Below are 14,062 nucleotides of genomic sequence, written 5' to 3'. Positions count from 1 at the left end.
ATTGAATGGGACCAACTTCAGAGATTGGATGGGCTAATAATAAGCCAAACCAATGATTGCCAACCTGTAACTATATAACTATATATATATTATTGGGTTCATTTGTCTGGTGGGAAAGAGCTCTACTGCAACTTAAAGGAAACCTGGAAATGCATAGGTTGATTATAATATATGCAGTCTCCTATGAAACTATGGGACACATGGTGTATCAGGGTCCCAAACCATCTACAAGACTTGGAACATCTTAGTTGATAAAGTTAGAAATGCCTAGATTGTATTACTATTGAGCAATAAATACCGTAAGTTCGAGAGTAGAAAGTAGAATATAAAACCTGATTGCAAGCTCTCCTTGATGAGAGAAAACAAAAGGAAGAGAAAGAACAAATAATAACTCAAGACGAAACTCTAGGATTCAGTGAATTTCGACTGATCCTAGGTATCAATTTATAATGGTTAGAAGTAGAGATCAATTACAACTGTGACTGTACAAGATTACCAAAACTGATATTCAGAGGAACCTAGGAGATCCAACACTGATATCATCACCTGGCTTTAGTCTAAACTCGACTTGCTCAAATTGCCCCGGCTGCAGGACTCTTCAACATAATCTGCAACAAAAAAAAAAAACAACAGCAAATTACTTAGCATGGAACTTAGAAATATAAAAGTACAAAATATTGAATGGAAGACTAAAAACTTGCAGAATCCGTTCAAGGACACTAAACCTCTGCTTGTTTAGGTTTCATGGATATAGCAGGAGAAATTAAACCTGCAAATGAATAGCTTACACAATCAAACATTTGTTCATGTGAAAACACCAAAAGATATATATTCTAATAGAAGAAATGTTGGTAAGCAAGTTTCACCCCAGAGATAAGGTGGGGCCCATGAAAAAACATGTCCAACATTGCCAATGTCAACTCTCCAATCAAGGTTGAAAGCATCAAATATGTGTCACACTGTATTGTAAGATATATATCGGCTTCCAGGATTATATAATAATACAAGGTGTGCATCAATGGTGATAACTTGCACTGAAACACTGAAACAGAGACAAATAGAGAGCAATAACTTGCAGTCATTACATCAGGAGACAAATTCCGCATTCCCACTTTGATTCCCTCCTTCACACAATTTTAGAGCACCAAGGAGTTAAATTCAACCTGCCTTTTTTTCATTTGTGTGCAACTAAAACAATCTAGGCCGTAGTAGGAAGGGAAAAGCTTCCTGATTTGTAAGACCAACTAGGACCAGAATAAGCCACAAGACACTCTTAAAACACATGTCCTACACCCCAGATGGACCCGAATTTCCAAAAGAACCATAAAAAGGTTTCTGCTTTGTCTAGATCAAGAATGGCCCTTACAACTAGCTGAAACACCAAAGTTTTATACCATCAGAAACAAGTAATCTCGACTTTTAGTTGCATACAAGAAAATCTTGACTTCTTCGAGAGCCATCTTCTTCAAAATCTTTTGTCCATATTTGTATCACAGATAATGACCCTAAAAACATTAAAATAGCAAAAAACTATAAAATGATATTTCACATATCATGCATGTTTTTATATATACATACATGTATATATAATATAATATACATACATTTTTATTTATAATTTTATTCCAAATAAATTGTAATTTTTTTAATTTCATTTTATTATTACATATTGAAAACATAAAATTTCATATAAAATAAAAATTTAAGAGTTTTTTAAAACTTTGACTATTTTTTAATTTATTATAAATTTATTATTATTTTTTCAATTTTTATTAAAAAAGATGCCTCTCATGGCTTGGCTAGCCCGGGCCCGCCAAGCCCCACGACATGGGCCATGCCATGTCTGACCTCTAAAGGGCCACACGCTAACCCTACACAACCTGATTTACACCTCTATGCAAGAAATCAACTAGATCACTAGTGAATCTTCCTTCTACACCTTGATCCCCCACAAGACCGTACAATAACAAATCAACTACAAAACTAGCTACCCTTTGTACAAATTCAAATTCAATTGACCCAAAAAGGTTCATGTCAATGAAAATCACCAAATATGTTTGGTGTAGTCATTGGTTTCCTATTTCTCGAAAATAGAATCATCTTCAATAACAACCAATTTCTTAGAATCAATTCTCTAGATGACTAAAGCTGCATCGTCATCAAATACATATAGAGATAAGTTACATGTTCATGTCAAAGGGTCCCTTTGAAGGTTAAGGCCTCTACAACCATGTCCAAGGGGCCCTTTGATGCTTATTATATACGTAGAGACAATTAGTAATTGTCTCCATACACAACTCAGCACCAACATAGTGGGACCAATGAAAAGCTTTCAATGAGCAGGGCTGTGATTTCTTCTACAGGTTTCTAAGGTTGTTGCCCAACCTAAGACAACTGGGAATTACAGAAGATAGTAGCTCTCTTATCCGAGGTTGCCCAACCTTAGGTGTTAGACAAAATGATTTGGAAGTGGAAAATTGAAACTTCTCTTCTCTACCTTTTCACAAAACAATTTTAAAGACAAGGAAAACAATTGAAGCCACACATAGTTACTTATAATGAACACCACTTGAATTCTCTCTCCCCAACACCTTAAACACCAAAGATCTACAACAACAAGGTCAAGAAAATTAAGCCCAACATATTAAGAACCTTTATTGAATCCAAACAACAAATACCCAAAATTGACTTGATAAGCTACTAGCTACAAGGTCTTAATGTGAAATAAAATAATTGAAAGATTTTATAACGATTCTCTTAAGAACTTAATAGGAAATTCAATGAACATATAAAAAACTTAGCTGTTAATGCATATCAGTAAGAGCATGTCAATTTACATTAAATAAACTTTTTGGATTGGAGTAATGGCCCAACTTACATCAACACAACTTTAGTACATATCAATAACCTCATTCACAACTAAAACATCTTCAATATATTCAATGAATTCGTATCAGAGCATGAAATAATTAACTATAAAATGCAAATTTCATTTGAGATGTTTTCTTGGTTAACTAGTCAATGTTTGTCTAACCACTTTTTTATTAATAAAATTTGAAATCATAAAAGACTTTTAGGTATGTAACGCAATAACCTAATGGCCAACTATAGAACAAAATTAATTGGAATTAATTGGAAGACTCTGATTTAAGGCTATGTTTGGTTTGTGGGAAGCCTTTAGTGGGATGGGAAAAGATGGAATGGTGGGTGGATTTTTCCATGTTCCATATTTTGGTTGCAAAAGGGAAACTAATGGGAAAATCAACCTTAGCTTATCAACCTTAGTTTAATAATCAATTAATACTAAATTATTAAATAAATAATTAATTATTACTAGATTCATAACCCATAAATTATTAATTATTTAATAAAGCATTAATAAGTATCATAAAATAAAATATTAAATAATTAATAATTTCATTAAAATATATTATACGAAATAATTTATCAAGGAAAACTAATTTAACAATTTATAAATAAATAATATTATTCAAATATTCAAGTTATAACTTATAAACTAAAAAAATTTAAACGTTATTTAATTAAAATAATAAACTAACTACTTATAGATTTTAAATAATTAATATCCAATTAATAATTTAATACAAAATAGAAAAAAATGTAATAATTACAAGTTAAAATTAACAAAAACTAGTTACTAATGAATTAACTAAGCAATTAATGAATAACTCAATAAGGATTTTATTATTATAAATCTAATTAAAAATAATTAAATAATTAAAACATAATTAATACTAAAAATAATATTATTAATTCCTAATAAATATTAATAAAATAAATTTTAAAATATTAATTCTTATTAACTAATAAAATTATTTCATTAAAACATTAGTAATTAATGGAATATGAAATGATGGTTAATAAAAATATAACTAATAAATTAATTAAAAATTGCTATTAGGGTTGATTTTCCCACTATTTTCCCTTTCGCAACCAAGCAATGGAATATGAAATTTTCCACCCGTTTTGCCTTTTCCCATACCCATCATTTCCAATCCCACCAAAATCTCCCCACAAATGAACCGTAACCTTAAATCAGAGACTTCAAGTAAAGTTTCATCTATAGTAAATGGGCCATTAGGGTATTACAATACATACCTTTATGTCTTTTATGATTTCAAATTTTAATAATAGAAAAGTGGTTAACCTTGACCAATTAATCAAATGAACAATAAATTTGCAATTTGATAGTTAAGTTTATTGCATTCTTTGATATTAAATCGTTGAATATATTCAAGATGTTTTAGTTGTAGATACTCTTATTGATATGTATTAAAGTTGATATGTATTAAAGTTGTATTAATGTAGGTTGGGTCACTATTCCAATCCAAAAAGCTTATTTCATGTTCTTTGACATGTTCTTATTGAGATATATTAACAATTAAGTTTATTTAATGTTCATTGAACTTCATATTAAATTTTTAAGAGAACCATTACAAAATCTTCCAATTATTGCATTCCACATTAATTGAGAAACATAAAAGTGACATGCTTATAAAAGTCCTAATAATCAAAGGTTGTTGAACTACTTAAAAAATTAGGACTTTGTAGCTAATAGCTCATCAAGTCAATTTTAGATATTTGTTGCTTGGATTCAACAAAGGTTCTAGTATCATATATGTTTGGCTCAACTTTCTTGATCTTGTTGTTGAAGATCTTGGGTGTTTATGGTGTTGGAGAGAGATAGAGTTCAGGTGGCGTTCATTATAACTAACTCATTGTGGTGGCTTCAATTGTATTCATTTGTCTTTAAGACTGTTCTCTAAAAAAGTAGAGAGGAGAAGCATCAATTTTCCACTTTCAAATCCTTTTGTCTAGTGCACCCGAGGTTGGGCAGCAGGCTTTGAGATTAGATAAGAGAGTTGCTATCTCCTTTAACTCCTAGTTTTGTAAGTTCAACCTTGGATAAGAGGGCTACTATCTCCTTCAACTCTAGTTCGAGGTTGGGCACAGCCTTAGAAACCTATAGACTATCTTTGAGAACAAATCACACCCATGGCCTGTTGAATATGTCGAAACATGATGAAAACTTTTCATTGGTCCATGTGTTGGTGCTTCTAGACATGTCATATCAGATTGAGTTCTATATGGAGACAATTACTAATTGTCATTGTATGCCCTTAAATGATTTCTCCATACTTCAACCCATGTCTTTATCCCTTGCTCTTCTAGCCCCTAAACTCGTAGAAAATCACTTCTTACTGATTTTGTAATGGTCTTCTTTGAACATAACAAACCTTATTCTACTTTCCCTCATTTTACTACCTATTGAAACTACTCCTAGATTCATGGAGAAAAACTCATTTCTAGCCTTATATTTTCTAGTTTTCCCACTTATCAATCTCAATGTCTACATTCCCACCACTCATTTTTAAACATGTTGTCTTGGCTTCCCACCACCACTCATTGTGTTGGCTTCCCACTTACAATGATTTATCAATGAATTAATTACGAATTTTTCCGTATTTGTCATTGAGTAATCGATCAACTTCACTCACAAACAGTAGGAAAATTCACAACAAACAATGTAGGACTACAAGTTTATGGTAATCAGGAGACTGGCACACAAGGCCTCTCTGATATTCACAGCCAAATAAGAGAATATAAATATCTTGGAACACAACTCTGTATGGATCCTATAGAACTGAAAATTCAGATAAACTAAGTTTTGTGTGAAGTGCCAATAATTTGGGATGAGCTTCTGAAATTTTGGCCAAACAAATTCACCCAATGTATCATGATCCATTGGAAAAATAAAATGTCATTAAACTAACATTTTTTAATTAACTGGTAAAAATTCTAGTTATAAAAAGCTATTTTGTACAGTAAATACTTGCAACTTCCAAGAGAATTCAGCTTCTAAAATTTACCACTCTAATGTCATCAAAGTGAAATTTACATCATAGACTGCTTGGATTCACAACAAACAACGTAGGACTACAAGTTTATGGTAATCAGGAGACTGGCACACAAGGCCTCTCTGATATTCACAGCCAAATAAGAGAATATAAATATCTTAGAACACAACTCTGTATGGATCCTATAGAACTGAAAATTCAGATAAACTAAGTTTTGTGTGAAGCGCCAATAATTTGGGATGAGCTTCTGAAATTTTGGCCAAACAAATTCACCCAATGTATCATGATCCACTGGAAAAATAAAATGTCATTAAACTAACATTTTTTAATTAACTGGTAAAAATTCTAGTTATAAAAAGCTATTTTGTACAGTAAATACTTGCAACTTGCAAGAGAATTCAGCTTCTAAAATTTACTACTCTAATGTCATCAAAGTGAAATTTACATCATAGACTGCTTGGATTTATATCCATTAGAAAGGGTGAAAAACCATTCACCTTGATGAGAGCTAACCAATTGTAGAAAGCTGTTAAATAGTTCACTATTTTATTTTCTTACATAGGTGTCTAAGAGTGTTTTGGCACCAAATAAAGATACACAACATTTTTTTTACTTAGTTTTGTTCTAAAATACTGGAAATGAATAAAAGAAAATCGGTGACTTTTGAAGGCATGATAGCTTCTAAGTGGTAGGAAAAACTAGTACTACCTAGTGTCTATGTCATCCACCTTCATGGAATTTAGTAATGGAAATAAAAGAGGTTAATCTACATGTAGAACTCCATAACAGTGGGTAACTTCTGAGTTTATGATTGTGCTACTTTTGCATTGCGAATCGGAATATTTTCAGTATAATTTTATACTTTTTTATGATTAACAAAGTATAGTTATGGACTTTACCCTTAATAAATTAGACAACTTGCAAAACTTATTAGTTCCCCTCATTTATGATTCATTAACCTCATTGAACAATAAAATGACTATTATGTATATGCATTGCATCAAGACTACATTTGCTAGGATCACATGCCAAATAAGCACAAGAACACAAATATCATCCCACAAATGTAGGAAAAACAAATATGCACAATTGCACCATTGTTGCATGGATTTTCCTAAATAGATGGCATACCCATGACAATCAGAGTCCAATAATCCTTTCTCAATGACACTTCAACGTAACATTCCATTTTTTATTTGACTTAAGTGTACAGATAATGTTCAAGATTACTATAATTTTTTTATATCAAATGTTGCTTAGTAACAAAGTCAACATTTTTTGCAGGCATACAATGTCAAAATTCAGAAAAAAATAAAAGAATAACTATTTTCTTCTGCTCGCTTAGTAAGGAAGTGAACTACTTCGATGATATATCATATATGAACTATTTTCGTGAGTCTATGTTTTCTCATCTTGCCAAGCCAGACTCTTGGACAAGCGTTGGATTCTGACTCCCGTATCCTTATAATGCAACATTAGTTTGCCCTAAATAAACACACTCATTCTCTTGTCGTTTAGAGTTTTGGTATTTTGATACACTTAAATCACACTATCCATATTGGATCCGATTAGGAAATAGTGAAATGGGTTAAAGATACGTATTCATTAGAAGTGGGTTCGTTCAGCACTTACAACTGACGTATGCAAACAAGAAAACAGCCTTCTTCAGAGATATAATGATCACAAGCATCAATTTTTTCCATCCATATCAGAAATATCAATATTGAGTTCCAATCAGTATTGGATATCAAAATCATTTCTAGGAACAACATTTATAGAAGAATAAACAAGTAAACGTCCGTTTCTTCTGGTTCATTAACGAGTTGTTACAATGCAAACGTCTTTTACATAGACAAGTTCACGGTCACCCTTAACAGCAAGCAAAACCACCACATAGATCGGAATAATTACTTGCATTAAAATATACATATCCAAATCAGATATTAGTATTGCATATTGTAAACAGACAAGAATTTGCAGATAAGGCTGAAGAAAAATCTTGACATAAGGTTTTTGAGATCAAAGAGTGACTGTTTCAACAGAAAATGAATCAATAATGTACCCCCATAACAAATCCGTCACAACAGTAAAACTGAATTAAACATCGCCCAAAAAGCATATCTCTGGAAGGAAACAGAAAGGTAAAACGTTGATCGAACTACACACCTCAACGGGAGCTGAACTATCCTTACTTTGTTGTGGTTGTGTTGAACCCCAAGCACTAGGCGGAGCTGTTATTGCATAGTAATCGTCATCATCATCAACATCGGCCCAAGATTTAACCGTCAGAGGCGCCGGCGTCGAGTAAACCTGGGGTCAGGTTCCTTGGCCTGGTTTTTGGAAGATCCCTTGCTCTTCGACGACCCATGCTCCTTGTCAGATTTCTTCTTTCTCCTAAGGCTTTCGAGAGCAGCGAAAACGTTCGTATTGCTTATCCCCAAGGGCCCATCGTCCATCCTGCTTCCACCTCCAACCATTTCTAGCCCGATATCAAACAAGCCACAGTTGTGTTATTGTGTATTGGAGCAAACGCCTCCGAAGACTAGAAGCATCAGTTCTATTTGCCAGATTGAAACTAAGATAACAAATCTCTAGCCTTGCAAGGATTCAAGACTAGGGTTACAGAGAAACGTCTAAACCAATTAGATTTTCCTACAGAAAATAAATAGGGCTCAACAGACTCGGGCAAAAAACACCTAAGAAGGACTCGGTAACCTTGTAGCCTCACCACACTCGATGTCGCCAAAAAAAATACCAGAGTTCTGATGAAGAAATTAGGGTTTCGAAACAAATGAATCAAAAGAAACCCAGAGAAAATTAGAGTTCCCCCCGGAGCTATCAAAGCCGGAAAAGAGAGATAGAGATTCAGAGGCCGTGATTAACAGATTACTATCTACAGAATAGGGTTCTGAAAGGCTGGGGGGGCATTCGAGCGAAAATGGAGACATGGGTAGGATATGGAGTTAGGGTTTCCAGAGCGATGGTGTAGATGAGTTTTTTCCGTCTCTCAAAGGACTTCAAGACCTCTCTCTAGATGACGCAGGTGACGAACACGAGTTCCGTCCTTTTATACCAACAACAGACATGACGAAACCCTCTCCTTCCCTTTCCCTCTCGCCGAGATAATTTTAAGGTGTTTCCAACGTGTGACAATATCATACCGCTTACGAACTTGATCAATTAATCCAACGGCAAATAATTGCCTTCAGCGTGGATTTCTGGGACGCACAAAAAGGTATCCTTTGTCTTCTTAACTTCATCTGGCCCGTTCATACCAGTTTTAATGTAAGGTGGGCCAGTGGAATGGTCGTTTGGTCCACAACCAAGTCCACGTGTTTGAGTGCCGCTGTAAAGTCTGCTGATGGCGGTTACAGATACGTGGAATTTGAGGACACGTGGCTTGGAAGCAAAGAACTTGGAGACGCGTCCTCTGAAAGAGATCAAGCAGGGATGCTGCCTACCGTCGGATGTGTTGACCAAACAACTCAGTAAAGTTTTTTCACGAGTTTGATACGTGCCACGTGTCCTTTCAACAGGTATTTCTATCAAGCATCATTGCAGCCGAGCTGCCTCGCGAGCACGCTTCAGACAAAGGTGGGCCCAAAAACTATGCATTGGTACTTGGTAGGCCTCGTCGGCTATCCTTTTCTTTTAATATTCAAATAAAAAAAATTTCCTCTTCGCTTTTTCTTCTTTTTCCCTTTTCTGTAGCAGACCCGACTGAACAGTCAGGACTCGGGATAAGCAGGACGAGTAGTGATCTGTTACCAACGAGTCTTTACTATTCCTGTCCCAACATGCCACTGAAGCCCCACATTAGGAATATTTCTTTGTCATTCATTGAGGATGTTCCCGATGTACGGTTGGGACTTTTTAGTACCGTGTATTGATAGCTGATCCGAAGTCCGAACCCATACTGGACGGAGATGGAGATGGGCTTTGATCAGACATTAAACAGAATCGTTGACCCGGGCGAATCTCCCGTAAAAGGCAAAAAACATAAAACGAAACCGTTTCGAGTTTCGACAACCAGATTTAGACACGGTTCAACCAGTCGACTGATCATTCAAACCAGAAAGATCCCAAAACCGTTTGGCCTATTTTAGCCGACCACCTAAAAAATCATCTTGTGGGTTAGTTTGAAAAGAGTATAAATACAATTTGCAAAGCCTTGTATTTTGTATATATTTATATTTATATTTTTTAAAATTAAGGTTCAATTTGAGAATAATACAAGTATAAATATGTTCAGTGCAAAACCTTGTATATCATATTTATAAACACGATAAATATTAGTATTTACACTCTTTCCACACTATGTCATAAACAATACATGTATGCATGCTACGGCTACCAACGGATTGAATCCCACTAGAATCAGAATCATCTTGACATGAAATATTAAAGACCAATGACTGAATTGGATCTGATAGGGTCTGTAGTTTTTAAACCTGAAACCGAACCGATTGATTCTTAGGACAGTCAGATCTTCCAATGGATCCTATATAATATATATATATATATATATTATACATTAATCAATAATAATCGGGATAGTATATCAAGACCTGAACTAATCCAATTGGTTCGGGGTCCGTTGAATTGGCCCCGACCCATTGACAGTCCTACTGCATGCAACTGTATTAATGTGTGCACTCTTTTGTTTTTTTATTTCTTTTTAATGTTAGCAGTTTGAAATTAATCTATATCTATATCTAGGTGGCTTGTTTTCTCAAGACAGAATATTGTAGCTTCTAGGTGGCTTCGACTGATGCTAACTGCCAAGTGCCAAGTAACTGATGCTAAACTGCTAAGTGACTTGTTTCTTTGGAGCTATTAATTCTGTTTTCTGAAGAAGGTTGATCTCGTGTCTTAGTTTGGGACTGATGCTAACTGCCAAGTGACAAAAATTATATTGGTAATAGAAAACTTAAATGGAGGAATGGAGGATGTCAATCATATTCAATGAATATGGAGGAATTTGATAAAAAACATTGCTATGTCTCAAAAAACATATGTTTCATCCAAAAAATAAATAAAAGTACAGAAAAATACAGAAATTAATAAAAAATAATAAATGTATATTTCATCCAAAAATAGCAGAAATTGCAAAAATTACAGAAATTAATAAAAATAAAAAGAATGTATATTTGAGCCAAAAATATATTTCAGACAAAAAAAGCAGAAATTGAAGAAAATACATGAATTGATAAAAAATCACAAAATATGTTTCAGACAAAAAATAGAACCTTGGAAAAAACAGAGAAATTTATTAAAAATAAAAATATTGCATTAAAAAAAAACAGAAATTCAAAATAAACAGAGGAATTGATAAAAAAATTAAGAAATGCTAACATACTAACATATTATTTATTTACTACCAAAACAAAATAGTGAAAATCTTTCTTTCTTACCAAGAAGTCAGTAGCTAAGTACAAATTAAAGAATTGCAAAATATGAAAATTAATATTAAATTTGAAATATTTTTTCTAATAGATAAAGAGAGAATTCAAGAAGTAGAACCCTCCCCAGTCCCCTCTTATTACTTGTTAGTTTGTTGTGCGCTCCCATTTCCATGTTTGTAAACAAATTGACTACTGAGTGCAAATTCTGGTTTATTTTAGTTTTGAGTTTCAGCATGGGTTAATTTGTTTGCAGTATGGATCAAGGAAAATAAAAGATGAAGCAAAGTAAAGAAAGATAGAGTTAGACCAGATTGCACTCAAATGAAACTACAATGAGAACAAATGGAGTGCCAAGAAAGTGCAATATCAGCGTCCACCAATATTTTAACAATTTGCTGGAGTTCATCAGTCTCACACTCAAACCGATAATTGATACGTCTTAAACTCGCCAAACCAAATGCATAATCTTTATAATTAGTAGTTAGTACTTTTGTTTATTCATAGACGTCAACTGAGAATAAGCACGACCACTCAATGAATTTATACTAATTTTGTTCTCTATTTCAACTTTCAAACACACAAACACACTGATGAAATGCAAATGGGAAAGAACTGAAGAAGAAGCTATGAAGACATGTCATCCTAACAACAACTTACCCGAGAAAATATAAGGGAAGAATAATGGTAGATTTCTCATTGTATATACACACAAAAAGCTTATGATGTTATGTACAGCAAGGCAATGCAAAACTGCAAATATAATTTTGAAATGTTGGATGAGACTTGATCACTTGACGGTGTAAGGCACGTGGCCTTTGAAAAGGTACTTTCTTTCTATTTCTTTTTAGTTATTCTTGATATAATGTTATGCCCCCAAAAAATAGGAAAATCATGAGGAATACAATCAATACAACGATTATCTTAATCATCAGCCACCGGTTGGATGAGATACTGTTGAGGTTGAGTTCTCATCAATCCATGTTCTCATTTGCCAGTGTGTCGTCCATGTTCTCATCAGTCCTGTCAGGTTGAGTTCAAACAGAAGGAAGGTTAGATATCATTAACATATCCTTGACCACAGATTATGAATCACAGATTCCATTCTATATTTTAATGCAAGAAAAATAAAACAACCATCAAATCACTGTCATTAACATATCTAACTGCTAATTTTGTATAGGATTTCTTAAGAATTAGAATGGATATTGAATGGTCTGACATTCAGACTGCCTGCATATTTATGTGAAAGAATAGACAGTAATTTCTGCCCACAGACTAGAGATTGCTCAATCTGGCCATGAATATATTTGCTAAGCATATAAACAAATCATTATGGGGCCATGGTTTAGTTGAATTGCTGGCAAAACAGGGGGTGACGAGTTCTATGTTTTGGGGAATGCAACAAGGGGGATTTGTACTTAACAATGAACCTGAATTTGAAGGTTAGTTGAGGCTGGCCATCCTTTCAATCTTTGTTTACTTTACTCAATGTAATAAAATTATTCTTCGTTGCTGAGTTTCTATACTTTAAGTTTACACTTATGAAAATCATATTTAACTAAGCTAGTTCAGCTGCATGCTTTGAGGCACTATGGATAAATTATCCAAACTTCCATTTAGCTAAACATTTCCAAGTTTCAAGTTTCAACAGTCTACGATTGGTAAGATGATACCAATATATGTAGACACAAATGCAATTGTGCAATTTGACTATAAAACCAATAAGCACATGAAGAGAACAAATTCAATTCAGTAACTCTATCTACTTCATGAGAAAGTTGAAACCAATACAAGGATAATATTGATTGGAGATAATAATAACATTGGAGCATGCCTAACAATTGCTTAAAAGAAAATCCCAACAAGTCCACCTCTCTCTCTCTCTCTCTCTCTATGTATATAGCAATTGCATATCATCATCTTTTAAATAATGAACCCATAATGAAGATCAGAAAATAATAAAATCAATTCCCTACAGGTTTGGTTTGCAACTTTGTACAGGAACTACAGGTCTCCTACCTTTCCCTTCCTCTCCCTACCTTTTACTTGAAACCAAATACAGTCTTTTTCCAAACTTTTTAAATTTGTGCCTTTAAACAGAGAGCCCAAACAAGCTAAACAGAAAAAATATATACATATATATTACAATGGAAATGTGTTATCACTATACAATGAAGCCCTATCCACCCCTGATTTTCCTAAAGAATCAGCCATATTCAGTTCCCTAAAAACCCATCTAAAAGAACAAAAAGCTCTTGAGTGTCGTTGAGCACGCAGGCCAAAACCCCAGGACCCCCTTCTTGATTAGCAGCCCATCCTATGGCATTTCTTCAATCACCCTCCACCACAAAGGGGGCAGAGTGAATAGTTCTAGCCATCCTTGAGCGGTTAAGCCCATAAAAAGAGCTCTGACTTTAGCTTCAACCACGTCTGTAATGCCAATAGGTCCACTATAAGCCCACAATACTGCTCCAGCAGAGTTGGTTATGAGAAAACCAATTCCTGCCACCCCCTACTAATTATACTAATTATAAGATAACTTATTGGTAATTTATTGTATTTTCTAGAAATAACAGGTTATTTTTGACTCCTAATTTTTAGTATTTTCTATTGTATAGTTATATTTTTCAGTGTTTTCAAAACCAGGCCAAACCAAACAGTTGGACCGGAAACTAGGAAATTGTCACCTGACAGGTTCTGTTTCACCCCAAAACCGATTTTTGGAAAAAAACCATTGATTTGGCCAACAAAACGCTGACCCGAGTGGTCAAACCATCG

General features: G+C 33.9%; 1 long non-coding RNA gene across 2 annotated transcripts; it reads right to left on the bottom strand.

Annotated features, from left to right (window-relative positions):
- Window positions 1-388: 388 nt before the first annotated feature.
- Window positions 389-8,985, bottom strand: LOC148873132 (uncharacterized). Of its 2 annotated transcripts, XR_016105717.1 has the most exons (3): window positions 8,046-8,985; window positions 726-769; window positions 389-608 (listed from the first exon to the last, which is right to left on the bottom strand). It is a non-coding gene; the product is annotated as an uncharacterized LOC148873132 (long non-coding RNA). The 2 variants fall into 2 exon arrangements; XR_016105718.1 differs by lacking the exon at window positions 726-769 and having other exon boundaries at window positions 8,046-8,953.
- Between the last annotated feature and the right edge of the window lie 5,077 nt (window positions 8,986-14,062).

The sequence above is a fragment of the Nelumbo lutea genome, chromosome 1 (genome assembly GCF_056320005.1).
Source record: "Nelumbo lutea isolate HS-2025 chromosome 1, American lotus-T2T, whole genome shotgun sequence".
Classification (NCBI taxonomy): Eukaryota; Viridiplantae; Streptophyta; class Magnoliopsida; order Proteales; family Nelumbonaceae; genus Nelumbo; species Nelumbo lutea.
Note: the sequence above shows the minus strand (reverse complement) of the source record. Positions and strands in the feature narration are given on the sequence as shown.